General features: G+C 44.1%; 1 protein-coding gene across 3 annotated transcripts in view; it reads left to right on the top strand.

The window, feature by feature from the left end:
• Nucleotides 1-27171, top strand: part of KCNIP4 (potassium voltage-gated channel interacting protein 4) — a 234428-nt gene that overhangs the window by 99055 nt on the left and 108202 nt on the right. The window contains exon 1 of one of the 3 annotated variants that reach the window (XM_081959038.1): nt 5277-5365. The exons of the other annotated variants lie outside the window; for them this stretch is intronic. The gene's annotated coding sequence lies outside the window, so the exon portion shown is untranslated. Of the gene's footprint in view, nt 1-5276; nt 5366-27171 lie in introns of those variants that run through there. 3 annotated transcript variants of the gene reach the window in all.

The raw sequence follows: 27171 nt of genomic DNA on the forward strand, positions 1-27171 counted from the left end.
CCACAAACCACTTCACGTTATTGATTCATATTCAATTTGTAGCCAAGTACTATCTCTAGATGAGTTACTGCACCAAATAGCCCCCATCTCATACCCAAGCTTTGATTTCTGTTTGGCAAGTAAAGAATTGTGTACTTGTGGCTGTTATACAAGTAGACTATCACCATTGCAAAAGATTGCATATCACAGTCAATTTTGTGATACACCATTTGGTAAACATTCTCTCCATTTCTTCATCCAAGGTATTAATAAAAATATTGGGTTGTTGTTAGTTGTGAAGTTGTGTCCAACCCATCGTGACCCCACGAACAACGTTCCTCCAGGCCTTCCTGTCCTCTACCATCCCCTGGAGTCCATTGAAGCTCAGGCCGACTGCTTCTTCAGTGACTCCATCCATCCACCTCCTTCTCTGCCGTCCCCTTCTTCTTCTTTTGCCCTCCATCCTTCCCAGCCTGAGGCTCCTCTCCAGGGAGTCCTTCTTCCTTCTCATCAGGTGGCCAAAGTCTTTGAGTTTCCTCTTCAGGATCTGGCCTTCTAAAGAGCATCCAGGGTTGATCTCCTCTAGGACTGACCGGTTGGATGGCCTTGCAGTCCAAGGGACTCAATGCAGGAGTCTTCTTCTCCAGCACCAGAGTTCAAAGGCCTCCATTCTTTGGCCCTCAGCCTTCCTTATGGTCCAACCTTCACAGCCATCCATTGCAACAGGGAAAACCATAAAAACGTTTAGGAACCCACAACTGGTGGCACCAATTCAATTAATGATTCCATTTTAATAAGGAACCATTGAGAGCACACTTTGAATACAATTTTCAAGCCAGTGTTATGAAGCCATGTAATTCTCAGGTCACCTTGTCCATATTTAATAACAATGTATTTCATCAAGTAGTTTATTTCCACAATTTCTCCCCAAGTTACTAAAGAAAATGTCTAATTAAAATAGAGGAAGCTAATAAGGTAAGATTCACTGTTTAAAAAAAAATCCATACTCGCTTCCATGTTCAAAGTTAATTAAAAGTTGATTTCCTTTTGATTGGTTGCAGGACTTTCCTGATACTATTTGTTGATATAATCAGTAATTCCCCAGGATTTACTTTTCCCACTTTGAGAGAGGAAAGAAATGTTTGCCTTCCTTCTGACATCTGGCATTTTCTCTTTTCTCCAGCAATTTCTCAATGAGGTTACATAAAGCTTCAATCCCACTGTCCGTAATTCATCCATGACCCTGAAATAGAAGTCATAAAACTGACCTTGGAACAAGATATAGTTCTAGATTTAATCCAGCTCTTCAGCATTTCCTGTTGTTGTTGTGGTCTGCCAGTGGAGAGCAGAGCTGGCAGCAAATTTGGACAGGTTGGGGAGGAAGATGGGCCATTGCTGGAGTCTGGGGAAGGCTCTGATGAGGGCTCTGTGTCAGAGGCAGAGAGGGGGCCAGGACCATCTGGAGCCTCCAGAGTCTGACATCAGCGAGGGAGAAGAAGAGTGTGAGCCTTTTCCCAGTGTGTGCAAGCATAGAGCTGCCAGAAGGCAAGAACAATTGAGAAAAAAGGGGCGACTCGGGAATAAGGCTTGGAGATGATTGGCCCCTTCCACAAGACGTAAAAGAGGGGAGAACGGGACGTGAGCCTTTGCAGGAAGCAATTTTGTTCATTCTGGTCGGTTTAAACTCTGAGAAGCTCCGTTTGACTCCGTGCTCCATTTGGCCTTGAAAAACTAAAAGGCAATTAGGTCTCTGGCAGCGTTTCAAGGGAGATAAAGGTGGGTGCTTATCAGCCTTACCCTGAAAGACTCTGGTAGACATCTGTCGGATTCTTCACAGACTGTTTGTGAATCATTATGGGCTGTGAATGACCATAATTCACAGCCGTTTAAATAAAAGAAGGTTTTGGGGACTAAAAGTGTGCTTTATGCTTTCTCAGGAAGTCTAGATCAGAACAGGTGGATCTATTTTTTTTTAGAGAAGACTGATCCAAATTAGAAGTTGTCTATTCCTGCATTGTTTCCATTAGCCATTAGCTTATTACTCTGTCCTCAACTAGCTGGAATGCTTATCCTTTTTCCTCTTTTTATTTTGATTGTTTCTAAAGAAGCGTTTTTTTAAAACCATCCCTCACTAACCTTTGCTCGCTCTGAGCATCTGCTTTTCTGAAGTCCTTTCTATGGGACTTACGGTGACTGCATGGGGTCCGTGGTGCTCTCTGAGCTTGGTGGTTTTCTTGCAGATGTTTCATGACCCAAACTAGGTAACATCGTCAATGCTAGAAGGAGGTGTGATTTGCAGAGAGGAGGAGGAGGAGGAGGAGGAGGAGGAGGAGGAGGAGGAGGAAGATGAATATGGGGTCCTTGGCGCTTTCCTCCTCCCCCTCCTCCTCCTCCTCCTCCTCCTCCTTTCTGCCAATCCCACTCCCTTCTAGTACTGATGATGTCACCTAGTTTGGGTCATGAGACGTCTGCAAGAAAACCACCAAGCTCAGAGAGCACCAAGGGGGCCTCATACAACAACAACCCACAATGTTTCTATTCAGTTCTCTAGAAATGAAAATAAAGGAGGTTATTTCTTTTTAACCCAGATGCTCTAAGCAGGGCAGAAGGGGATACTTTTAAATCCCCAGCGCTGTTTCCAGTCCTGTGGGCCAAACTGCTAGAGTCCGATTGTGGGATTCCTCTGTCTTGTTCCTATTAAATTGTGAGCCTTTCGGCACGAGGACGTCAAGATCACCTTGTTTAGTCCCCATATTCTGTGCAGAAGTTTACAGACTCTGGCAGCCATGAAGCTCTTGACTGTCTCCGGCTGAAGTCCTTTCATTACTGGCTCTTCTTCCAGGATTCAATTTGAAGCTCAGCAGGCTTCCGCCCAATATGTGGCTAGCTGTAATTGAAAGCTTTGGCCATCTTCCTCCAGAAAAAAATAGTAATAAATAGAGAACAGCAGGGATCAAATATTGTGTCAGACTAGAACAGAATATAGAATGTAGAATGTAGAATGTAGAATGTAGAATGTAGAATGTAGAATATAGAGGACCGGACTGGATTAGACTGAACAAGAACAGAATAGAATATAGAATGTAGAGTAGACTAGACTAGACTAGAACATAGAACATAGAACAGGGTAGGGTAGGGTAGGGAAATGGAATAGAATAGAACATAGAATATAGAAAGTAGACTAGACCAGACTAGAATAGAATAGATTAGAATAGAATTAGAATTCTTTATTTGCCAAGTGTGATTGGACATAAAAGGAATTTGTCTTTGGTGCAAATGCTTTCAGTGTACATAAAAATACAGACTAGACTAGACTAGACTAGAATGGAATGGAATAGAATAGAATAGAATAGAATAGAATAGAATAGAATAGAATAGAATTCTTTATTGGCCAAGTGTGGTTGGACACAGAAGGAATTTGTCTTTGGTGCAGATGCTCTCAGTGTACATAAAGAAAAATAAAATACCGTAGAATACATTTATCAAGAATCATAAGATACAACACTTAGGTTACTAATAATCAATCAAATCATACTAGGAAACAAAACAATATAAAATTTAAAGATACAAGCAGCATGGTTATAGTCATAAGTGGGAAGAGATAGGTACTAGGAAGGAAGTGAAAAATAATAGTAATACAGTCTTAGTAGATTATTTGACAGTGTTGTGGGAATTAATTGTTTAGCAGAGTGATGGCATTTGGGAAAAAAACTGTCCTTGTGTCTAGTTGTTCTGGTGTGCAGTGCTCTATAGCGTCGTTTTGAGGGCAGAAGTTAAAACCATTTATGTCTGGGATGTGAGTGGTTGCCAACCTAGCAGTTCGAAAGCATGTAAAAAACGCAAGTAGAAAAATAGAAGCCACCCTTCGTGGGAAGGGAACAGTGTTCTGTGCGTCTTTGGTGTTGAGTCATGCCGGCCACATGACCACGGAGACGTCTTCGGACAGCGCTGGCTCTTTGGCTTTGAAACGGAGATGAGCACCGCCCCCTAGAGTTGGGAACGACTAGCACAAATGTGCGAGGGGAACCTTTGCCTTGACTTTTTTAACCATAAAGTGCTTTCTTCTTTTACCTGGAAGCCAGTTTAAAAATCAGGTTGTTTCCTTGTTGGGACGCGATTGTCTTGCTGAAAGCGAATAACAAAATCATGGAGCAAGACCCTTTGACCCATCGTCTTTGAATGAAAGCTTTGCTAGATAAACATTTCATTACTTTTATAGGGCCTCGTTTTGAACTGTAAGTTTTATTATGAGCAGCACCTGAAGCAATAACTCTATTGCAGTAGTAGTGAGAAGCTGCCAATAACTTGCTTCGTTAGCCTTTGATGTCATGAGGTTTAAAGAAATCCTAATGAAAAGACAATTGCTGAGACAGTAACAGATCGGAAGTGCTGTGCCGTTCCCATGGGGCGCAGGAGGAAATCACTAGGACGGTTTATTTTCTCTCTTCCTGCTAATCCTGGCTCCTTTTGCCACGGCTTTCAACCCAGGGAGCTTGCAATGGGCTCTCTCCTCCTCCACGTCTTGTACTGGCTGATCTTTCTGTTCGTTTACAAAGTCAGGCTGCAGGAAATAATAAAAAAAGATATGCCCTATTCTTCTTTCAGCTATCTGGAGTCCAACACCAATCTCTTCTGGAAGAAAGAATTCCTTCCTTCCTGCCTGCCTGCTAGCCTTCCTTCCTTCCTTCTCTTTCTGTCTTCCTTCTCTTTCTGTCTTCCTTCCTTCCTTCCTTCTTTCTCTATCTGTCTCCCTCCCTCCCTCCCTTCCTTCTTTTTCTTTCTGCCTTCCTTCCTTCTTTCCCTTTCTGTCTCCCTTCCGTTCTTCCTTCCTTCTTTCTCTTTCTGTCTTTCTTTCTTTCTTCCTTCTTTCTCCTCCCGTCTTCCTTCCTTCCTTCCTTCATTCTCTTTCTATCTCCATTCCTTCCTGCTTTCCCTTTCTGTCTTCCTTCCTTCCCTTCCTCCCTTCCTTCTCTTTCTCTTTCTGTCTTCCTCCCTTCCTTTTCTTTCTGTCTCCCTTCCTCCCTTCCTCCCTCCCCCTCCCTTCTTCCCATCTCTCCTCCCTCCCTCCCTCCCTCCCTCCCTCTCATTGGCCAGATTGACTGAGAAAAACTACCTCCTGCCAATGAACAGATATGCATTTTTAAAATAATTCAAAACGAAAACCAGAGTTCGCACTTCTAAACTTCGGTGCCTGAATGTCTTCGGTCTCTAGCTTAAAGCCAACTCTGGGCTACATATCAACAGTGAGAATGCATCATTTTCCAGAAGGTTCCTATGTGTGAATTACTATTTAGAAATTTTGAAAGTTCGCCTTCGTTTTGCATAGCCTGATGATCTGTAAATTTCTGAAGTAATTGAAACACCCACATTGGGCTGCGTAGGTGAGGTGAGTGATGCTTTCATGTTAGCTTTTAATTAACTTGCAACTATTATGCTAAAATGTGAACATACCAGCAAAACCTTCAGCTGCTCAATTTAAGAATATCTTCACTTTTAGACCAGTGTAGATTAAAGGGTCAAATGAGAGTCTGGGGAAATTAACACTTCAGATCGCTCTAAATCGTGAAGCCAAAGTCAATGGTGAGAAAGTTTTCCTCCCAGGTGATTTTGCTAAATCTTGTGACAGTTGTTGAAAGATGCTTCAAGTCAACTGAAACTTTGACTGTGTGAGAATGGACTTGAATGGGCTTTTGCTGCTTTTAACGCACTGTGAGTCTAACATAAACTATGCCTTGTGGACAAAGATTTATGTATGAAAGAGGGTTTATAGGATCTATGACCATAGAAAAGATTGATTTGGTTATATTAAAAAGTGATGCATAAAAATATGTAATTGCTCCAAGTTATTTGTTCCATGGCTCCCCGTGCCCAGGATTGGAAGCATGGATAATTCTACTTTTCTTAAAGTCCAACAGTCTTTCATGATTTGTTATGATTTTTCTATCCTCCCTTCCTCCCTCCCTCCTTCCCTCCTTCTTCCCATCTCTCCTTCCATCCTCCCTCCCTTCTTTCCATCTCTCCTCCCTCCCTCCCTCCCTTCCTCCTTCCCATGTAAGTAAAAATTGAGCTCCAGTGAAATAAAACATCACAGTAGTTACTTCAGTGACTTCTCAACCATATGCAACTGGCACCCTTATTCGAACTAAAATTCATCAATCTTATACATGGGAAGGGACCTTGGAGGTCTTCTAGTCCAACCCCCTGATCAAGCAGGAGACCCCATACCATTTCAGACAAGTGACTGTCCAGTCTCTTCTTAAAAACCTCCAGCAATGGAGCATCTACAACTCCAGGTGGCAACTTCTGTTCCTCTGGTTCATTGACCTCACTGTTAGGAAGTTTCTCCTCAATTGCTTCTCTCCTTGATGAGTTTCTTCTCCTGCCTTCTGGACCTTTGGAGAATAAGTTGACGCCCCTCCTCTTCCTTGGGGCAGCCCCTCAAATACTGGAAGACTGCTATCCTGTCCCCCCTGGTCCTTCTTCTCTCTAGGCTAGCCAAACCCAAATCCTCCAACTGTTCTTCCTATGTTTTAGCCTCCGGGCCTCTGATCAACTTAGTTGCTCTTCTCTGAGCTTTTTCCCAAAGTCTCAACTTCTTTTTTGTAACCTGGTGACCAAAACTGGATGCAGGATTCCAGGTGTGGCCTTACTAAGGCTTTATAAAGCGGTACTAACACTTCACGTGATCTTGGTGTTAGGAGAAACATAAATGTAGCTTGAATGCTTAATGGTTAAGTGAATCCCTGCAGTTCTTAACTTAGCAACTCTAACTTAAGTTAAGTGAATCTGGCTTCCCCACATTGTCAGAAGGTTGCAAAAAGGGGTCACATGACCCCAGGATACTGCGACCGTCATAAATATGAACCAATGATCCAAATTTTGATCACATAACCACGGGGACAGTGCAATGGCCGTCAATGTGAAAGATGATCATGAATCACTTATTAAAGTGCCATTGTTTGAGTTTGAGTTTGAGTTTGAGTTTATTAAATTTATAAACCACCCCCTCTCCCCGCAGGGACTCAGGGCGGTGTACAGACATCACATATATAAAAACAACAAAGCACAACACAAAAAACCCAGACAAACAACGTAAACATACAGTCTGTATATTAACCCAAACTAATTAATAATTAAAAACAATCTAAAACCAATTTAAAACCCCAAAATTTAAAATTTAAAAAGCCATCCAGGAAGGTCAGTAATAGATGTTACTTATGATTACAAATGGGTCAGGCCGGCTAGTCGGAACAGGTGGGTCTTGAGTTTCTTACGGAAGGAGCGGAGGTCAACGGTGGTTCTAATATCGGGGGGAGGTCGTTCCAGAGGGTTGGGCCCATCACAGAGAAGGCCCTACTCCTGGGCACAGCCCGCCCGCATTGCTTCGCGGAAGGTACCCGGAGGAGACCCTCCCTGTGTGAGCGGATTGGTCGTAGGGATGTGTGGGGTAGGATGTGATCCCGCAGATAACTAGGTCCCGAGCCATGGAGCGCTTTAAAGATGACAATCAACACCTTGAAACACACCCGAAAAGCCACAGGCAGCCAGTGCAGCTCGCGCAGGAACGGTGTTACATGGGAGTATCTAGTACTCCCCATAATTGCCCGCGCGGCTGCATTCTGAACCAGCTGGAGCCTACCGGTGCATCTCAAGGAGATGTACCTTTGGATGGTCACTGAACTTATCAAGTAATTCCCACAACACTGTCAAATTGTCTACTAAGACTGCATTACTATTATTCTTCTCTTCCTTCCTAGTACCCACCTCTTCCCACTTATGACTGAATCCATGTTGCTTGTATCTTTACAATTTATATTGTTTTATTTGTTTCCTAGTATTATTTGATTGCTCATTAGTAACCTTGACCATCACTAAGTGTTGCATCTTTTTATTCTTCATGAATGTATTTTATTTTTATTTTTATGTACACTGAGAGCATCTGCACCAAAGACAAATTCCTTCTGTGTCCAATCACACTTGGCCAAAAAAGAATTCTCTTCTCTTCTGTTCTACTCTGTTCTATTCTATTCTAATTCCATTTGTTATTCTATTATATTCTATTCTTCTATTACAATACAATACAATACAATACAATACAATAGTAGAGTTGGAAGGGACCTTGGAGGTCTTCTAGTCCAACCCCCTGCCTAGGCAGGAAACCCTATACCGTTTCAGACAAATAGCTATCCAACATCTTCTTAAAGACTTCCAGTGTTGGGGCATTCACAACTTCTGGAGGCAAGCTGTTCCACTGATTAATTGTTCTCACTGTCAGGAAATTCCTCCTCAGTTCTAAATTGCTTCTCTCCTTGATTAGTTTCCACCCATTGCTTCTTGTTCTACCCTCAGGTGCTTTGGAGAATAGTTTGACTCCCTCTTCTTTGTGGCAACCTCTGAGATATTGGAATAATGCTATCATGTCTCCCCTAGTCCTTCTTTCTCTTAAGCTAAACATACCCAGTTCCTGCAACCGTTCTTCATATGTTTTAGTCTCCAGTCCCCTAATCATCTTTGTTGCTCTTCTCTGCACTCTTTCTAGAGTCTCCACATCTTTTTTACATCGTGGCGACCAGAACTGAATGCAGTATTCCAAGTGTGGCCTTACCAAGGCATTATAAAGTGGTATTAACACTTCACGTGATCTTGATTCTATCCCTCTGTTGATGCAGCCTAGAACTGTGTTGGCTTTTTTGGCAGCTGCTGCACACTGCTGGCTCATATTTAAATGGTTGTCCACTAGGACTCCAAGATCCCTTTCACAGTTACTACTACTGAGTATGGTATCACCTATACTGTACCTGTGCATTCCATTTTTGTTGCCTAAATGTAGAACCTTACTCTTTTCACCATTGAATTTCATTTTATTAGATAGTGCCCAATGTTCAAGTTTGTCAAGATCCTTCTGTATCTTAAGCCTATCTTCTGGAGTGTTGGCTATTCCTGCCAGCTTGGTATCATCTGCAAATTTGATGAGTTCCCCATTTATTCCCTCATCCAAATCATTGATGAAGATGTTGAAGAGTACTTTGTTTGCTTCTAGGTGTTCGCAAATTCGTTGCTTGATTATTTTTTCCAGAATCTTTCCTGGTATTGAGGTTAGGCTGATAGGTCTGTAGTTTCCTGGATCTAATTTTTTCCCTTTTTTGAAGATGGGAACCACATCAGCTCTTTTCCAGTCCTCTGGTAGTTCCCCGGTGTTCCAGGATCTCTGAAAGATATAATTCAGTGGTTCTGAGATCTCGTCTGCTAGTTCCTTCAGAACTCTGGGGTGTAATCCATCCGGTCCTGGTGATTTGAACTCATCTAGGGTAGACAGGTGCTCACTTACCATTTTCTTCCCTATTTCAATTTGTGTTCCTAATTTTGTGGTGCTGCTTTTGATAGGTTGGACTGTTTTATCCCTTTGTGTAAAGACAGATGCAAAACATGAGTTAAATAGTTCTGCTTTCTCCCTGTTGCTTGTCACCTTCTTGCCACTTTCTCCTAGCAATGGACCAATTGTTTCCTTAACTTTTTTCTTGTTTTTAACATGTTGGAAGAAGCTTTTTTTGTTAATTTTTACTTTTGTGGCAAGCCTTTCTTCATTGTGAGCCTTAGCTTTCCTCACTTCATCTTTACAGGCTCGGGCTATTTGCTGATATTCTGCCTTAGTTATGTCCCCCTCCTTCCACTTTTTATACTTACTTTTTTTGTCTTTCAGTTTGTCAGATAGTTGTTTATGCAGCCATGCTGGTTTCTTTTGGGAGCTTTCTTACTCCATTCCATTCTATTCCTATTTCTTATTCTATTATATGCTATGCTATTCTTCTCTACTTACTGTACTCTATTCTATTCTATTCTATTCTATTCTAATTTTATTCGCTATTCTATTCTATACTTCTATACTATTCTTATTTCTTATTCCATTCCATTCTATTCTATTCCTATTTCTTATTCTAATATATGCTATGCTATGCTATTCTTCTCTACTCTACTCTACTATATTCTATTCTATTCTTTCTACTTAAATATGAAGTTAAGTACGATGCTCAGATGCCAGGGAGTATGATAAAAACACTCAAGCTATTAAAAGCTGTGTTAAAATGTATTAATTAGAGTTAACATAATTAATAGAGTTAAGTAAATTAAGGAGAGGCTTGTTCTAATATCAAACATGCAAGATATTGGCATTAAGTTGGAACAGATAAATAATGAATATGATTCAAAAATTTAATTGTTATTGCACAAAATATTTGTACCCAGACGACACACTGCTTAATGGACTGTGTATATTAAGATAAAATAAAAACATGTGAAAAGTCTCAAATTGAAAGCTTCAGAAGATGGTCAACATCTTACACCAGAAGATGCCAACATGAATGATTCCAGCTTATAGTTGGAGAGGGCGAGGACTGTTATCCCTTCCCCAAAATGACTAGGATAGTTGTCATAGTTGATGTTTGTTTGTATGTTTGCACAATTGTTTCCCCTCGGTTCCATTAGAATCCCTCTTTAGGTGCAGAAATTCCCATATCACTTTTTTGGGGGGAAATATAGCTCTCACATTATTAGACCTAGAAACGACATGACAACACATTCTTTCAAGGTACAAAGGTCCCATGATGGAAGGGGGAGTAGGCTGGTGTGTCTGTTATGGTCCGCTGGTGGCCTGCAGAGCTGGCGGCAGAGTCGGACAGGTGAGGAGGTTGGGGAGGAAGATGGGCCAGTCCTGGAGTCTGGGGAAGGCTCGGATGAGGGCTCTGCGTTGGAGGCAGAGAGGGGGCCAGGGCTGTCTGGGAGTGATGTGCTGCCTCCGGAGCCTCCAGAGCTGGACATCAGTGAGGCAGAGGAACAGGGGGAGCCTGTTCCCAGTGCGTGCATGCGCAGAGCTGCCAGAAGGCAAGAACAGTTAAGACAAAAGGGGCAACTCGGCAGTAAGGCCTGGAGATGATTGGCCCCTCCCATAAGACATAAAGAAGGAGCAAAAGGACGTGAGCCTTTGCAGGAAGCAGCTAGTTCATTCTGGTCGGTTCAAACTCTGAGAAGCTCCATTTGACTCTGTGCTCCCTTCGGCCTTGCCGAGATAATTGCCAATTAGGTCTCTGACAGCGTTTCAAGGGAGATAAAGGTGGATGCTTATCAATCTTATCCCGAAAGACTTTGGCAGACTTCTTTCGGACTCTTTACAAACTATTTGGGACTCATTATGGGCTGTGAATGAACATAATTCACAGCTGTTGAAATAAATAGAGGGTTTTAGGGACTAAGAGTGTGATTTTTACTGTCTCGGGAAGCCTACGTCAGAACAGAAAGAGGGGGGGAGAGAGGTAGGGATAGAGAGAGAAAGAAAGAGAATGGAGGGAGAGATAGATGAAAGAGATAATGATAGAGAGATATGATAAATGATAGATGATAGATAGATAGATGATAGATAGATAGATAGATAGATAGATAGATAGATGATAGATAGATAGATAGATAGATAGATAGATAGATAGATAGATAGGCAGGCAGGCAGGCAGGCAGGCAGGCAGGCAGGCAGGCAGGCAGGCAGGCAGGCAGGCACACACACACACACACAAATAGATTAGAGAGAGGGGGGAGGAAAGATGGTGGCTAAAACTATGTGCTAAAACCTTGTTATGTCCAGTATAAGTAAAACAGCAATTTCAGTTCTATAATTGAAGACATCATCTTGATCGTTATAATTCCAGGTAGTTGTCAACTTACAACCATCCATTCACCATTCGCAAAGTTACAATGGCACTGAAAAAAGCGACTGTTTTTCACACTAGCAACCGTCACAGCATCCTATGTTCACATGATCAAAATTCAGCCACTGGCATGTATTCAAGATAGATAGATAGATGATAGATAGATAGATAGAATCTTCCCATGGTAATGGCAGTATTCTTGATATTAACTCCATAGGGTATCTTGCTTTCTTAAGAACAGTTTGCTTAGTGAGCATTCAAAGTTACAATGGCACCAAAAAAAGTGACATATGACCATTTTTCACACTTAATGACCACTGTAGCATCTCCATGCCATGGGGATGCAATCAAAATTTTAACACTCTCCTCTCCTTTCTCTTCTCTTTTTCTCTCTCTGTCTCTCCCCTCTGTCTTATCTCCTCTCTCCTCTCTCTCTCTCTCTCTCTCTCTCTCTCTCTCTCTCTCTCTTGTCTCTTCTCTCTCTCTCTCTCTCTCTCTCTCTCTCTCTCTCTCTCTCTCTCTCTCTCTCTCTCTCTCTCTCTCTCTCTCTCTCTCTCTCTCCCCACACACAGAGCATTGGGCAGTGATTCTATTTCATGGGGCGTTTTTGCATACAGCTTCAGATTTTTATTCTTTTTGTTATTATTAAATCTAACCCATAGTTGTATGTCTGCGTTCTGTGACTCCTGCAGAAGAGAACAAAATTAGGAATGCAATTCATAGCACATCCTACTAAATAAATGAACAAAGCCCCAAAGATTTCCAGGCTTCTGCATTCAGATGACAGAGTTGAGGCTTTAAAAGGAGGTCTTTGCATGGGAGCTTTTTTAGTTTGAGGGCAAACTGATTGGGTTTTGATTCCTTTTCATCCTCTCTGTATCACTAAACCAGCTCAATGTCATTCTTCCCCTTTTGTATTCCATCCGCGTTCCTTCATTCATCATCATTAAAGGCTTTTCATCCTGGCAATTAAGGCTGCGCTTCCTTTTAAAGCTGAGTTATACGTGGCCATGATGAGAAATAGACTCATTCATTAACTTAACAATCGTCCAGCAGGGAACTTGACTTACCTTGAACCAGCACAGCAAGGCTCCTGCCCTACCTAAACCAACCGAGGGGCTTAAAAACAAACTCTTTCCCAGAATTCTTGCAGACGCGGCAGGGCACAAAAGATGGACTATCCGTTTGCCTCCCCCTGGGAGCGGTGTAGGGTGGCTGCGTAGATCCTAAGGTCTTTCTGGGACAGGGCTCTCCAACCTGGGCAGACTTCAACTCATGGACTTGATCGCTTAGAGCAGGGATGGCAAAACCTTTTGGCACCGAGTGCCCAAACTAGAATGTGTGTGTGCGTGCGTGCGCGTGCCGGAGTGCCAGAAACCCAGTTTTGGGCCATTTTCAGGCTGTTTTTTGGGTCAAAACCAGCCCTAAAATGGCCCAGGGAAAGAGCCCACAAAAGAGGCCAAAAATGACACAAAAATGACCGAAAAACAGCCTGAAAACAGCCAAAAACCAGAAGAAGAGCAGCTGTTGACCGTGTGTGTGTGTGCCCATATAGAGGGCTGTGCATGCCACCTCTGGCAGCCGTGCCATAGATTTGCCATCACAGTTGTAGACAGTACAAAATTGTCCTGACCTTTTATAGGCTGAGACAGGAAAATGGCAGCTCTTAAGAACAATCTTAGAGCCCACCCAGCAAAAACCCAGTTTAAGGGTTCCCTACTGGACTGGGATGCCCTACGCACAGTCACTCATGCGCTGGTCACGTCTCGCCTAGACTACTGTAATGCTCTCTACATGGAGCTTCCCTTGGGACGCGCCCGGAGACTGCAGCTAGTCCAGAATGCGGCCGCGCGGGTTGTCATGGGGAGTTCCAGATACTCCCACGTAACACCACTCCTGCGCGAGCTGCACTGGCTACCTGTGGTTTTTCGGGTGCGTTTCAAGGTTCTGATTACCATCTTTAAAGCGCTCCATGGCACAGGACCTAGTTACTTGCAGGATCGCATCCTCCCACATACATCCCTGCGGCCAATCCGCTCTCACAGGGAGGGACTTCTCCTGGTGCCGTCCACTAGGCAATGCCAACGGGCGGCGCTGAGGAGTAGGGCCTTCTCTGTGATGGGCCCAACCCTCTGGAATGACCTCCCCCCCGACATTAGAACCACCACTGACTTCCGCTCCTTCCGGCAGAAACTGAAGACACACCTGTTCCGACTAGCTGGCCTGGCATAATTATAATTATAACTGTTACAACTGTTACCTCCTGGAAATATATTTTCATCTGGTATTTTAAGGGTATGGTTTTAAATTTAATTGATTTTAGGTCTTTTAGAACCATATTTATATTCTTCTGTACAGTTCTTTTAATTTCTTAACCTCCTCCATATGTATGTTTATATCTATATTTATATCTGTATTTAGTATTTGTTATTTGTTGTGTGGACTGTACACCGCCCCGAGTCCTTTTTGGGAGAGGGGGCGGTCTAGAAATGCGAAGAATAAATAAATAAATAAATAAATAAATAAATAAATAAATAAATAAATAAATAAATAAATAAATAAATAAATAAATAAATAAATAAATAAAACTCTTGTTTTCTGCATTTATGGACTTTCTGAGGGGAGGCAAACATTGACAGTGGTCCTCGACTTACAACCACAACTGAGCCTCTAACCAAGATGGTTGTTAAGTGGGTTTTGCTCCCTTTTACGACATTTCTTGGCACAGTTGTTAAATGAATCACTGCGGTTGTTAAATTAGTCGCAAAAGGCGATCGCCATCATAAATATGAACCGCCTGCCAAGTATCTGAATGTTGATCATGTGACAATGGGGGTACCGCAAAGGTTGTAACTGTGAAAAAACGGTCATAAGTCACTTTTTTCAGTGCTGCTGTTACTTTGAATGGCCACTAAATGAACTTGTCAGGGTTCCAAATAGCATCCAAAAGTAAATCAGAGTCCAAGGCAAAGTATTGCTCAAAGTTTCCATTTATGAAGAGAGCCACGTTGGCACATCTGGGGAAACCCAAATCTAAAGGCTTCCCGGTTTCTCCCACCCAATTGAAAGTTCAAGATCTTGCCCCCACCCCACCCACAAGTCCATCCCATGGTCCAATCTCCCACTGCCACAAAGACAGAGTCCACCCATCCAGTTCTGGTCAGGTGCAGAGACAAAGGATGACCTTCGCTTTCTAAGAAGAATGTTATTATGGCTACACATCACACAACTCCATATAATCCCCGCTCCATTTTCCCACGATAGAAAGTGAAGTCCAAAAAGAAAAGATGGCTTGAAGGCATGACAGAACGGTTGTCAGTCAAGGACTAGCTGTTCTTCCACCCACCCTAGAAGTAACACAATCAAGAGGAAGTTTTGTCAATGACGTTTGCTAATACAAGGCGTCACAAGAGGTGTTTTTTAAAAAAAGTTTATAGGACATATTGTTCTTTCTCCCAAGCTCAGTCTATGCATTTCATGGATCAACAAGACAGCTGGTTATAAAATTTTAGAGTGGTGTCTCATTTTCCTTCCATTTTAGTCCATCTTACGCCTAAAATTACTGGCTGCACCATTTTATGCCTTTAAAACAGCGATGTTGCACTCCAACCTCACAAAAATGTAAGTCCTCCTTTAAGTTTGACAGGTCCCAATTTTAAATTGAAAGCTTTCCGATAAGAACTTTCAGTGCAGCTTTCTCTAGACTTGACAGTATTCAATTTTCTTCTCTTGATTGTTCCAGACTTTGCCAACATTATATTTATTGTATTTACCCCAAAGGAAGATGAATCCGAATTTAAAATTATTCACAGGAAATGGAAGATTAGACAGAACGGTTACCAAGGAACGCTATGTTGTGAATGATTGCTCTGGGTTCAAAAATCTCTAAATGCAACACTATTTTTAATTGGCCTATTAGTGTAAAGGACACTATTTGGAGGGCAGTGTACAACTTTCCTTCAGATGTTTCTGCTTTCCAAATTCCCTGCACAGGGTGATCTTTCCCTACTAGGGAAAATGGATCGTTTAGTCTTTAGTTTATTGGCTTTGAGTTTGAGTTGATTCAATGACGTTTTCTTGGCAGAAGTTTTGCAAGTGATTTGCCCTTCTCTTCTTCTCCTTAAGGTTGAGAAGGAGAAAACTGGCCCAAGATCTCCCAAGTTTATTTTTTCGTACCCATTTATTTGTACCCATTTCCTGTGCTCATGTCCATGTTTATATTTAGAGCTGTTATCTTGTACATGTTTGACAATCATTCAATCAATCAATCAATGACTTTTGTGCATAAGACTAGATTAAAACTTGGGTTTCTTTTCAAAACACCTTAAGCATTAGACCAAACGCCCTCAGTGGAATGTCTGTATCCCAAAAACCAAGGTTGCAGTACTTCAACCGTACAGTAGCCACTTAGCAGTTCAAAGCTCATCTTTGACGGATATTTCTAAGACCGCCACCTTCTCTGAAGTCATAGAACAATCTTGTCCCAAATATCTTTATTATCTGGAACATCTGCACAATTCCTCTCTTAAGAGTTTTTACTCACTCGTCTCATCTAAAGAACATACAAGTAAATTTAATTCATTCATTTCACAATCCTTCTTTAGATTAGTCTTCCAGTAATACAACGCTATTAGAGAAGAAAAAATAAAGAATTTGCAGATCTGAATTTGAATTTGGTGGACCTTTGTACCACAACAACAGGGTTGCCTTGATTTTCCTGACATCTAGAATCCAGAAAAATAGAGTTGGAAGCAGAAGTGAGTTGCTCCCAGTTTGGTCCAGTTCTGCCAAACTGGCCTGGGTCGCAGAACCAGCAGTGACTCAGGCTGGCCACGCCCCTGAACCGGTTCCCAGGTCTCCGTTGCCATTGCTGGCATCTTGTTTATTAGCTTTTAATGGTCTTCGTGCAAGCGCACAACCATTTACAGCAAACTGTGCCTGCGCAAGCAATGTACGGCTGGTGCATGCAAGCACGCACAAAGTTGTATCAGTTCACATAGGAACCCACCTCTGCTTGGAAGAGACCTTGGAGGTCTTCTACTCCGACCTCCTGCTCAAGCAGGAGACCCTGTAGCATTTCAGACAAGTAGCTGCCCAGTCTCTTCTTACAAGTGATGGAGCTCCCACAATCTACCCACAACAAGCTATTCCACTGCTTAATTGCTCACACCGTTAGGACATTTCTCCTTAGTTCTAGGTTGCTTCTCTTTTTGGTTAGTTCCTTCATCTCTGGGAGAATAAGCCAAAGATAGAGTCCCCATCTTTCTCTTTATCACAGGAGTGCCCAAATAAAAGTTCGTTCTACTCAACTGAAGCTAACAATTCTCCACAGCCATCAAAGGGATAATTAGGAGCTCTGTGTTTTAACTCCTAAACAATTTTGTTTATGGCGAACCAATTCTCAAAGCATCTATTGCTCAATGCACATTTAAACCATAGTTTCCCCCAAGAACTATGTCGCTCATACCCAAGGGATGCATTTAAAGTGCTCCAAAGAGCCTCTAATTAGATCTGACAGCACCGTTGTGTTTTCTACATTAAGAACAGGGGTGAAAGGTTAATCTGAGTGTATTATCCAGTGTACGCCAGCTAAGCAGGATTCCCCAGGGTGCTGCTTTAAATGAAGTGCCCTACAACAGATTAACTCAGTGCTTAATTCCAAGTAAACGATGATCTAATTTAACAAACAGTAAATAGCACAATCGTTTAAACCTACAAACAAATTGTACAGCTGTGGAACGTAACCAGATAATGTCACTTTTTCTAAAGTCAGGAAATTAGTCGCAACAATGAAAACACGACTCAAAGCCCCACCTAGCGTGGGGGAGGGGCAGGGGTGAGTGAACAGGGACAGGCTCAAACCCTGATGTCAAAAAGCATTTTACCATCCTAGCTGAAGAATTCTTCTTTAAAAACTTACAGCCGTTGTGTGCAAATATTCCTACGTAGCTTCAGGCGTAGCAGAAGTGGGTTGCTACTGGTTTGCACTGGTTTGGGCGAACCGGTAGTGGAAATTGCAACTGGGTCACCGAAGCCGTAGGGACGGTTGGCTGGCCATGCCCCTGACTGGTTCTCTGGTCTCCCATGCCATTGCTGGTGTGTTTTTTACTCATTTTATCATGCTCTGCGCATGTGCAGAACAATTAACAGGCAACTGCGCATGTACAAGCAACGCAGCAATGCAGCAACCTGAGCCATAGGTGTAAAAAAGAGCACGCACTTCACCTGTGATGCAACGGTCACAATTTATCCGGCCTTCCAGACCACGTTTTCCATGCCACAGGTCTGATTGCAGCCACATTTATTGAGGTGAGCTATGATAACCTGAAAGCCCAGTTGGGTTTCCCTTGCATTGATGAATATTTCTCTAAGTTGTTCTTTCAGTTCAGCTGAGTGACCGGTCGTTGCAAAGCTCTGAGAAGGGTGCCATATTCGTAGCAAGAGCTGCAGCTGTTAGAAATCCTTTGGTTCATCCCTTGAGCAGTTAATTATTTATTAATTAATTGCCAATGCATTGTTTTAAAACAGGGGTCTCCAACTCCTTGGGCCGCAGAGAGGTGCTGGGCCGTGGCATGCTAGAAATAGGGCCACACAAACAAACGAAGTCCCATCTGTAGGATACAGGTAGCACGTGAAGCCACCCCTCTCCGGTCCACAGGAAAAGCTGCCTCCCAGGTGCCCAAAAGGTTGTGGGAGTGGGGGTGTCCCTGTTTTAAGACTGTCTTGCAATTTTAAAAAAATCATAGTTATTATCTCATATGCTGATCTTTTATTGTGCTTCGTCTTGGCCCATAAAAATATTTTGATTGATTGAATGTTTTCTCTCTCTGTCTTTGTCTCTGTCTCTGTCTCTCTCTGTCTCCCTCTGTCTCTCTGTCTCTCTTTCTCTCTCTGTCTCTCTCTCTCTGTCTCTCTCTCTCTCTCTCTCTCTCTCTCTGTCTTTCTCTGTCTCTCTCTGTCTCCCCCCTGTGTGCTTGAGTGTGTGTGTGTGTGTGTATCCAGACACACAAATACTTTGCATATTCTAAAGTAACATTTGATGCATCTCTCCAGCACTTTAAGGAAAGTTGCTTTGTGTTTTACGGAGTCAGAGTCCAGAAGAGATTGGAGAGTGAGTCTTGTCCTGTCTGTCACAATAACTCCGTGCATTGATCAGATGAGAATCAGGGAGAGGAAATGCAGGCTTCAGAACATCATTTCAGCTCCTCAGTTGTCTCAAGCAGAGATGCATAGATTTGAAAGCTGTCATCTAAACTATTGAGTCCAAGTCCAACCCTTGCTCTTTGATGGCCTTCAGAAGACACCATCTCCAAGTGAAGCTGTCTCGTTTTTCTTTAACATATCCAGTGAAGGGCTGCTAATCAATTCTCATGGTCATTGGTTCTATTGCCAAATGGGACTTCTTGTTAACATATTTCTTTGTCTTCAGTTGGAATCTGCCTTGTTTGCTTGGACCCATTCTTTTAGAGTCCTGCAACCTAGAACAAGACTAGGAGTTGACCTTCTTTTCCATTTAAACACTTCACAATTCCAGGATTGCAGGAAGAGAATAAAATGAAAACAATCCCCACACAGTAACACAATCTGTTGATGAATCAAGACAAATGTCTTATCTGGTGCAGCTTTGTAGTTCAAATAAAGTATGGCTAGGTGCCTCTCCAAAGCACGAATGGAAGTGTTTTTCATGGACTCTCAAGCAGATGAAAAGACAGGAGAAAGAAATTATTGGTTGCAGTGGAAAACTCTTCCATTTCAAAGGCTACTTTTGCATTCATATATTCAAAAGTCTTGGAACACCACCGAGTTGTTTGTGATAATTTAACCCAGCAACACCTCTGGTATTTCAAAGCTGGTGCGAGAACAGATGGAGGCTCACAGAACTTCTGATAAATCTTTGCGGATGCTTAAGATTTTTGCTACTTTCAAGAAGCATCAGGATAATGAACAACTTCTTATGAAGGTAGAAAATTGAATGGAAGTATGGGAGGCTTGGATCTTTCATGGCAATTAATACAAGGGAGAAAAAGCTTCTTATTATTTAAACTGTCCACCACAAAATAGCAAAAGGATTAAACCACCTTTCCTAATTTGGTCCTGAGTGGGACTACAACTTCCCACAACCCCTGGGTGAAGGCCATGTCGGGTGGGAGTGCTAGCAGGTGCGTCCCAGTGAATCTGGAAGTGTCTGGCATGATTTTTGTTTTTTTCAGTGATAATGCAAAGAAAACCCCCTCCTCCATCAAGACACCTGCTCTGTTGGGGCCTGCCAGTGGAGCTGGCAGCAGAGTCGGACAGTGGGGAGGTTGGGGAGGAACATGGGCCGCTCCTGGAGTCTGGGGAAGGCTCTGACAAGGGTTCTGTGTCAGAGGCAGAGAGGGGGCCAGGGCCGTCTGGCAGTTCTCAGCTGCCTTTGGAGTCAGACAGCAGTGAGGCAGAGGAACAGCTGGAGCCTCTTCCCAGTGAGCGCATGCACAGAGCTGCCAGAAGAAAAGAACAGCTCAGAAATCAGGGTCAACTTGAGAGTAAAGCCACAGGTGGACAGTGAATGGCCCCTCCCATAGGACATAAAAGAGGAGCGAAAGGGGAGGGGGCTTTTGCAGGAAACAATTCATTCGTTCATTCATTTCAGGAGTGTGAAGATTTGTTATGGCTACATATCATCTAACTCCTTACAATCCCCCCTCACATTTTCCCACAATAGAAAAGGCATAGCAGAATAATGGAAAGTGCGGCAGGCCAAAAGTCCAAAAGAAAAGATGGCTGCAAGGCCTCACAGAGGGGGGGAGGGCTGACTTCCTATACTAGTTTGGGTAATGAAACATCTGCAAGAAAATAACCAAGTTCAGAGACCACCAAGGACTCCTCAATTAATGGTCTCTCCATTGGAGGAGAATGTAATTTTCAGTCTTCCAATATGTTACGACTAGACTTCGTGTCTCCAGCTTGGCTACTACACTTGGGACATTCCTTGTAGCTCCAAATATAGGTCTTAGCTTGGGTGCATTTTCATTCATACATGTCCTACTTGATTGTAAAATTTAGGTGAAGGCTTTTTTCCCCTTCAAAATCAGGCTAATTGCTGTATTTTACATTATTAACATAATGGTGTGAGTTCCGTGATAATCATAACCGACTCTGGCCAAACCATTTAATTACACAATTCCCAACAGCTTTGATGAAATTGTATAACCTACTTTGAAATGCTTAACCTAGAAAGGCAAATTGGATATTTAGCTTTCGTCTTTACTCAACTGGAAGTAAAACCCATTGAAGTCTGTGGCTCCCAATGACGGCCATTTAAAATATTCTGACTGTTCCAATAACCTATTTAAATAATGCTGATTTTAGTTCACATGCTGGCATAGGATAACTTGCCCTAAGAAATGTGCATTCTATTTACTTACTTATTTACTTACTTTATATCAGGGGTGTCCAAACTTGGGAACTTTAAGACTTGTGGACTTCAATTCCCAGAATTCCCCAGCCAGCAAGGCTGGCTGGGGAATTCTGGGAGTTGAAGTCCACAAGTCTTAAAGTTCCCAAGTTTGGACACCCCTGCTTTATATATACTTCATGTACCCATGATACATCATTTTATTTTTTAAAAACCCAATCCTCCTTTAAGTCCATACCATAATTTAAATTTTGTTTCCCATTTTCCCATTGATCCTTCTGTGTATTACAAACAAAATTCTTGGATCGCTTCATTCAGTTGCCAAGCATCTAAATTTTGATCATGTGATCGTGGGACAGAGCCCATAAGGGAGAAAACCAGTCGTAAGTCACTTTTTTCAGCACCCTTGTAACTTTGAACCATCACAAAACGAACTATTTTAAATTGAGGATTACATTGCATTGCTATTACCCTTCTCATCTTTTCTACAACATTCTCTTCTTGCATCATTATTATGATTATATTACTTTAATGTTTGTATGTACACTGAGAGCTTATGCGCCGGAGACAAATGCCTTCTGTGTCCAAACACACTTGATAATAAGAAGAATAAGAAGAAAAATATTCTATACATGTGCAGCTTTACTCACTTCAGAGCACATGGCTAGGACAAAAAAAAGGTCAAGAATGATGTTGCATTGTCTATCTTGGCAGCTGCCTCTCTATTGTGTCATTGTGTTTCTCAGCCTTGGCAATCTGAAGACCTGTGGAGCAGTGCTGGGATTCAGATTTTTTTACTACCGGTTCTGTTGACATGGCTTTGTGGGCGTGGCAGGGGAAGGATACTGCAAAGTCCCCATTCCCTCCCCACCCCAGTAACCTGCTTTCCAGCTCCGTTCTCCTGTGCAAGGGAAACAAAAGAAGATCAGCTGGGAGGTAGAGGGGGCGAGGCCAGCCTATTTGCCGGTTCTGCGAACTACAATACAATAGTAGAGTTGGAAGGGACCTTGGAGGTCTTCTAGTCCAACCCCCTACTTAGGCAGGAAACCCTATACCGTTTCAGACAGATGGCTATCCAACATCTTCTTAAAGACTTCCAGTGTTGGGGCATTCACAACTTCTGGAGGCAACTTCTGTTCCACTGATTAATTGTTCTAACTGTCAGGAAGTTTCTCCTCAGTTCTAAGTTGCTTCTCTCCTTGATTAGTTTAGGTTTAGGTTTAGGTTTTATTAAATTTATAGACCGCCCCCTCTCCCCGTAGGGACTCGGGGCGGTGTACAGACCGTTCGTGTATAAGACAACAAAACATAACATAAAACATCAGACAAAACAACGCAAACATACCGTTCCAGAGGGTTGGGCCCATCACAGAGAAGGCCCTATTCCTAGGCACCGCCCGCCTGCACTGCTTAGCGGAAGGTACCCGGAGGAGTCCCTCTCTGTGAGAGCAGATTGGTCACAGGGATGTGTGGGGTAGAATGCGATCCCGCAGGTAACTAGGTCCCGAGCCATGGAGCGCTTTAAAGATGACAATCAACACCTTGAAACGCACCCGAAAAGCCACAGGCAGCCAGTGCAGCTCACGCAGGAAAGGTACCTAGTACTCCCCATAATAACCCGCGCGGCTACATTCTGAACCAGCTGGAGCCTTCGGGTGCATCTCAAGGGGAGCCCCATGTAGAGAGCATTGCAGTAATCAAGACGGGAAGCCACCAGGGCGTGAGTGACTGTGCGAAGGGCGTCCCGCTCTAGTAGGGGACGCAATTGGCGCACCAGGCGAACCTGGTGGAATGCCCCCCTAGCCACGGCTGTCACATGATCATCTAGCGACAGCCGGGAATCTAGGAGGACGCCCAAATTGCGTGCCCTCTCCACCGGGGGCAGTTGTTCCCCCCCGATGGCCAGAGATGGAACACATTGGCTAAAGCGGGGCGCCGGTAGCCACAGCCACTCCGTCTTGGAAGGGTTGAGCTTGAGTCTGTTGTCACCCATCCAGACCCGCACGGCTTCCAGACACCGGGACATCACCTCGACGGCTTCGTTGGGGTGGTTTGGGGTAGAGATATATAGCTGAGTGTCATCTGCATACAGATGGCACTCAACCCCGAATCCTTGAATGATCTCGCCCAGCGGTTTCATGTATGTGTTCAACAGGAGAGGTGAGAGGACCGATCCCTGTGGCACTCCACACGTGAGCGGCCTCAGGGTCGACCTCTGTTCCCCCGCCAACACACATTGCATCCGACCGGAGAGGAAGGAGGAGAACCACCGCAAAACGGTACCCCTCACCCCCATCCCCTCTAGCCGACACAGTAGGATACCATGGTCGATGGTATCGAAAGCCGCTGAGAGATCTAACAGGACTAGGATGGAGGAACAACCCCCATCTTTCGCCCTCCAGAGATCATCCACCAACGCGACCAAAGCCGTCTCAGTGCTGTGGCTGGGTCGAAAACCGGACTGGCGCGGGTCTAGATAAGTAATTTCCTCCAGGTGTCGAGGGAACTGTTGCGCCACCACACTCTCTACAACCTTCGCTAAGAAGGGAAGGTTGGAGGCAGGATGATAATTGGCTAACTCAACTGGGTCCAGGGAAGGCCTCTTAAGTAGGGGCTTCACCACCGCCTCTTTCAAGGCGGCTGGTAGGAACCCCTCCTCCAGCGAGGCGTTCACCAGCCCCAGGAGCCAGCCTCGTGTAGCCTCCCAGGCTGCCAGTACAAGCCAGGAGGGACACGGGTCCAATAAACATGTGGTGGCCCGCAGTCGCCCACGTAGCCTGTCCATATCCTCCGCGGCAACAGAGTCAAACTCCTCCCAGAGTGGTACCTCAAGACTTGCCTCCGGTGTCTCCCCAAGATCACTGAGGGGGACCCATTCACTCCGGATCTGAGCGATTTTGTCCTGCAGATATTCCCCAAATTCCTCTGCCCTGCCCTGCAAAGGGGCTTCCCGCGGCCTCTGTGAAAGGAGGGAGCGGGTCACCCGAAACAGGGCGGCAGGGCGGTTTTCTGCGGACGCAATAAGGGTGGCGTAATATCGACGTTTATCCACCCTTAGTGCCACAAGGTAGGTCCGTAAATGGGCTCTTACCTGTGTTCGGTCAGATTCGGCGCGAGAGGATCTCCATCTGCTCTCTAGGCGTCTCTTGTGGCGCTTCATCACCCTCAGCTCCTCGGTGAACCAAGGGGCCAGGGTAGTTCGCTGCCACCGGAGAGGCCGCAAGGGCGCCACCCGGTCCAAGGCCCCGGCCGCCGCACTATTCCATGCGGCCACCAGGTCCTCCGTCCGGGAGCGGGTCAGGGCTACAGGAAGTGGCCCAAGCTCCATCTGGAACCTATCTGGTTCCATTAGTCGCCTGGGACGGAACCATCTAAGATCTTCTGGTTCCGCCTACCCGCGATGGGGGGTAGCGTCAGGGAAGTCAAGTCGGAGAAGCGAGTGATCTGACCATGACAGGGGAGTAATAACCAGATCCCCTATTCCCAGATCATTCTTCCATCGACCAGAGATAAAAACAAGGTCCAGCATGTGGCCTCCCTCGTATGTGGGGCCCTGAATTATTTGGGTCAGGTCCAAGGCTGTCATGGAAGCCATGAACTCCCGAGCTACCTCGGATGATTCACCCGTCGATGGCAGGTTGAAGTCCCCCATAACTAATAGTCTGGGGGTCTCAACCGCCATCTCCGCAATCACCTCGAGGAGCTCTGGCAGGGCCGCTGATGCATAGCGAGGAGCCAAGTATGCAATCAGCAGGCCCAACTGACTCCCTGGGCCCCATCTCACACCTAGAGTCTCACAACCGAATATCTGAGGTACGGTGAATTCTCTCGGTGCCAGGACTTCCCGTATAATGACCGCTACCCCACCACCCCTACCCTGGGCACGAGGCTGATGGAATACACGGTATCCTGGTGGGCACATTTCCACGAGGGGCAAACCCCCCTCATGGCACAACCAGGTTTCCGTGATCCCTGCAAGGTCCGGCTCCCCCTCAGAAACCAGATCATGGATGAGGGGGGCCTTATTAACAACGGACCTTGCGTTACACAACATCATCCTCATGCCCCGGCTCTGTAAACCCTGACCACCTAGAGAGCGGGGGTTGGTACAAACGACCGGGCGTATCCAACGCCCGCGGTCTCCCAACCGACTGCAGAATCTTCTTCTGTCCTCGCATCCACCCCTTCCTGCGACCGTTGGGATATAGGAACCCTCTAAAGGAACGTCATACTGACTCCCCCCCCACTCCGCTCTCTTCCTCCTCAGTCCCACCTGTTCGCCTGGCTCTGCTCCTATTCCTGGTCTGGCTAAGCCCTCCCCCCCCCTGGATCCCCTTAAAACACTTAAAAAACATTTGCACAAAAACCCCCGGAGCCTCCTCTTCCACCCATTGCTTCTTGTTCTACCCTCAGGTGCCTTGGAGAATAGTTTGACTCCTTCTTCTACTACTCTGACTACTCAAAGTTTCCGCTACCGGTTCTCCAGAACCTGTCAGAACTGGCTGAATACCAGCTCTCTTTTAGAGTTTCACTCCCAGCATTCCCTAGCTAGTTGGGCTTTATCAAAATACCTGGACAACTCTTGATTTTGACTAGTCCAATCTTGACTAATACCCTTTCCCCCCCAAAATAAGACCTCCCTGGATAATAAGCCCAGTCAGGCTTTTGAGCACATGTGCTAAAATGAGCCCTCCCCTGAAAATAAGCCCCACCCCAAAATATTGCAACACAGCAGCAGCCATAAGGTGACCACGTTCGCCGCCTCCCGCACCTCAAAAATAATAAGACTTCCCCGAAAATAAGGCTAAGCGCTTTTTTCGGGGGTCAAAAGAAAATAAGACCCAACACTTATTTTCAGAGAAACACCGTAAGTACATTCATTTATTTCAAGTGTGTTTCATCTGAGTAGCCAGAGTCTTATTCTGTATTCGTTGCTCGGAGTGGCCTCTTGAGTTATTAAGCCTCCGTCTCTCTGCAACACACATTTTGCAAAATGAATTTTTATCTCGTGGAAACATAGTGAAAAGGCCACCTGGCAGAAATCTTTGCTCAGTTCAGGAATCCAAATTAAAGCATCCCGCTCTGATGATGGACAGACTCTTACCTGGGTGTATCCAGGGAAGAGAAGCCAATTGTTTGGGCAGGTGATGGGTTCCACTGTTGGGGTAGCTCTTCCAATTTGAAAGTGGCTTCCAAACCACAAATTGGAACTTATTTTTCCTGTAAATTACACCCTCAAGTCTGCAGCCTGCACTGTGGTATGAGGAGGAAGAGATCTTCTTTTATATATATAAAAGGTTTTTATTTAGTCTCTTAAATACAATTACAGGTATACATTCACATAGTTGTTATTCTTATTTATATTTATCGCTTTTACACATTTATTTATCTATATAAAAAGTTAAAATATACATTCGGGGTTGCTTTGCTTAGCATCCCAAAAGCATGCTTTTGTCTTATCACCACCCTATTTTTCATTTCTTTTTTCTACTTTCTTCCTTTCCCTTTCCCTCTTCCATTGCTGCTCCCCTACTCCTCTCTTCCTCTTCCCTATCCTACGCTCTCTCCTTCTCTTTTAAACCCTTCCTCTCCTTTCCTCTTTCTTCCTTCTCTCCCCTTCCCTCTCTTCTCCTCTTCTCCTCTCTTCCTTTCCTTTTCTGTTATTGTGTTTCTCTCTTTTCCTCTCTCAATTGATGTATTTTCGGGATGGTATTCTTGCAGGCCCACTTATAACTTTATACATCATTTCCACTTCCCTTTTTTTCACTATTATATCCCACCTGTTTTTCATCTATATCTCAATCTTGAACATATATTTATATCTTAATACTTTCTATTCTATTTCCCCCCTTTTTCATTTAATAGTGTGTCGTTCGAGTTCTATATCTCTCTCTTACTTTCCTTTCTAGATTTCTTTCTCTAACCAGTCATAGAATCTTCCCCATGCCTTGAAGTACACCGATTCCTCTTTATCTTTTATTCTCAAGGCTAACCTATTCATTTCTGCACAATCCCCCCCCAAAAAATTTTTTTTATCACTTCTTCTGTTGGTATCTTATCTGATTTCCACTTTTGGGCAAATACAATAGGAGGAACAGATCTTGA

Source organism: Natrix helvetica (genome assembly GCF_964273705.1).
Source record: "Natrix helvetica genome assembly, chromosome: 7".
Taxonomy (NCBI): Eukaryota; Metazoa; Chordata; class Lepidosauria; order Squamata; family Natricidae; genus Natrix; species Natrix helvetica.